At 45.7% G+C, this 2,954-nt stretch overlaps 1 pseudogene; it reads right to left on the bottom strand.

The window, feature by feature from the left end:
• Positions 1 to 269: 269 nt before the first annotated feature.
• Positions 270 to 2,735, bottom strand: LOC147937242 (uncharacterized; annotated as a pseudogene).
• Positions 2,736 to 2,954: the final 219 nt, after the last annotated feature.

Here is a 2,954-nt window from a genome sequence, read left to right as displayed (position 1 = left end):
GCCAATGTTTAATGGCTTGAACAATTGCGTAAAATTCAACATCATAAGTGATGTAGCGTTGTCGTGCTCCATTTAATTTCTCACTATAAAACGCCACCGGTCGGATTTGATCACTAGAACAGCCCCAACTCCCAAGTTAGAAGCATCACAATGGAGCTCAAAGGTAAGAGAGAAATCAGGGAGGACCAAAATCGGAGCTGTAGTGAGCTTATGTTTGATGTCTTCGAATGTCGTATTAGCGGCTGGAGTCCACTCAAAATGTCTGTTTTTCATGCAATCAGTAATGGGAGCCATGATGGAACTAAAATTGTGGACAAAGCGTCGATAGAAGGAAGCAAGGCCGTGAAAACTGCGAACAGCAGTGACTGAACGTGGGAGTGGCCAGGAGCGAATAGCTTCGACTTTATCACTGTCAACGGACAAACCTTTGTCGGAAACAACATAACCCAAAAACTTGACTTCCGACGTCCCAAACTCACATTTTTGACGACCGCAAACAATTTTTCTTGCCGCAAAACAAGGAGTATGTCACGAAGGTGGGAGACGTGTTCATCCAGCGACGAACTAAAAATGAGAATATCATCAAAATACACCACCACAAATTTACCAATGAATGGACGAAGGGCCTGATTCATCACACGCATAAAAGTACTCGGAGTGTTGGATAACCCAAACGGCATGACCAGCCACTCAAATTGACATTCCCGCGTTTTAAAGGCTGTCTTCCACTCATCTCCGGGGCAAATTCGAATTTGATGATACCCGCTCTTCAAATCTATTTTGGAGAAAATACAAGCTTTGCCAATCTGTTCAAGAAGGTCATCTAGACGCGGCATCGGAAAACGGTACCGGACGGTGATCTTGTTGATGGCACGGCTATCAACACACATTCTCCATGAACCATCCTTTTGTGGAATGAGCAAAGCAGGAACTGCACACGGACTAAGACTTTCTCGGATATGACCTTTGCGTAGTAAGTCCTCGACTTGCCGACGCAACTCTTCATGTTCTTGTGGACTCATGCGATAATGTGGCCGGTGAGGAAGTGTAGCTCCAGGAGCAAGATCAATTTGATGTTGAATATTACGAAGGGGTGGAAGTCCCAACGGTAATTCATCCGGAAACACATCCGCAAAATCAACCAAAACAGTCTCCATGGCGGCGGAAAGGGGAGTAGAACATGCGACATCCATTGGTGGTACTGTGATCAGGGCAAACGCGAGATCAGCATTCTACATTTCCTTCTCAAAAACAGAGTGGGAACAAAAAAATGATGGTGCCGATGACGTAGACTTCTTGGAGGAATCAAAAGTGTCTGATGGAGCTGGCGTCGTCGTGAACGAGTGCTCTCGCGAAGGTAGGAGCAGAATATTGTGTGTTTCCCAAATGAACTGATAAGTGTTACGGACCCCATCGTGATTATCTTGCGATCATATTCCCATGGTCTTCCCAAGATGAGATGACTTATGTCCACTGGAGCAACGTCAAAGTAAAACCGATCCTTGTAAAATGGTCCAATGGAGAAAGGTACCAAAGCTCTTTGTGAAACACGAGTAGCTATTCCATTTTGAAAAAAAGAAAGAGAATAAGGTCTTGGATGAGTATCGATCTGTAAACCAAGTTTCTTTACCGCAGCGTCGGCGATTACATTACGACAACTCCCTGAATCGATAATGAACGTACAGATCTTCCCGCGAATTGTACATGTGGAACGAAAGATGTTTGTGCAGAGCCAATGTTCCTCACGTTGTTGGGGTGTCAAACACACATGTTGAATAACAAGGGACGTGCCTACATCACGAGTTGTATGATAAATGTTCTCCGCATGGTCTTCATGTTCCTCGTCCGATGAAGGTGGGTCCGACGTGTGACTTTTCTCTTCAGCAAGCAAGCCACAGAGAGTCTGTTTTGGACATCCGGTTTGGCGATGACCAGGTTCGCCACATGTATAGCAACGAAGGGCATTGCGGGCAGAGCGACGTAAGCCGTGTTCCTCCTCTTTTGTTGTATTACCTGAATCAGGCCTGTGTTGTTATGTCGTGTCCCGCAACAATGGTGGAGGTTGTTGTTTGGTTTACCGTGATCTGTAAGTAGAAGAGTTCCAGGAGGATGTCCTTAGTTGATGTTCAAACGACGAAGCGCGTCTGTGAGCTTCAGCTATTGTTGTAGGGTCAAACGGAATTAAAAAATTCTGGAGTTGTGGCTTTAAATGAACCGTGAAACAACCTGAACTTGGGTATCAAAAATCTCATTCCTAGTTAGCAATAAGTAAAACTCTTCTGCATACTCATCTACCGAACGAGCTCCTTGTTTCAAGTTTTGAAACTTTGTGTATTGAAGACGATCATAGTTGTGGGGAAGAAAAGTCTCCCTCAGCTTTTTCTTCAATTTTTCCCACGTATGTATTGGTGTTTTTCCCGCACGCGAGTAGTTTTGGTTTGCTGCCACCAGGAGGCTGTATCACCACAAAATTTCATGGCGACTAAGGCTACTTGACGTTCGACGGGAACCCCTCTAAAGTCAATGATTTCTTCCACCGCTACCAACCAATCAAGTAAATTATCTCCACGAATACCACCGTGAAACTCTGGAATGTCCACGCGAAGACCCTGTTCCCAACGTGAGTCGTTGTACCGCTGTTCTTGTGGGCGGTATTGTACAAGGTCGCGCCGTGGAGGTTCCTCTATAACCGCGAGATTCTCTTTCCGACTTTGTGGACGCTCACCACCCACCATGAGTTGTTGATTAACGTTGAGCGGTTCTTGTTGTCCATCGACTGCAACAGCTGCAGCTGAACGTGCGGGTTCGTTACCGAGATGTCTGAGCAAAGTTTGGCTTAACTATTGGATGGAAGTCTGCATAGCCAGTTGAGAAGCGAGGAGAGTGTCTCGGAAGTCGATCCAATCAATGGTCGGATCAGGTTGATGTTCTCCACCAGTCTCGTTCTTTAGTGG

Source organism: Camelina sativa, chromosome 10 (assembly GCF_030686135.1).
Source record: "Camelina sativa cultivar CO46 ecotype springtype chromosome 10, ASM3068613v1".
Taxonomy (NCBI): Eukaryota; Viridiplantae; Streptophyta; class Magnoliopsida; order Brassicales; family Brassicaceae; genus Camelina; species Camelina sativa.
This window is presented reverse-complemented; position numbering and strand designations above follow the sequence as displayed.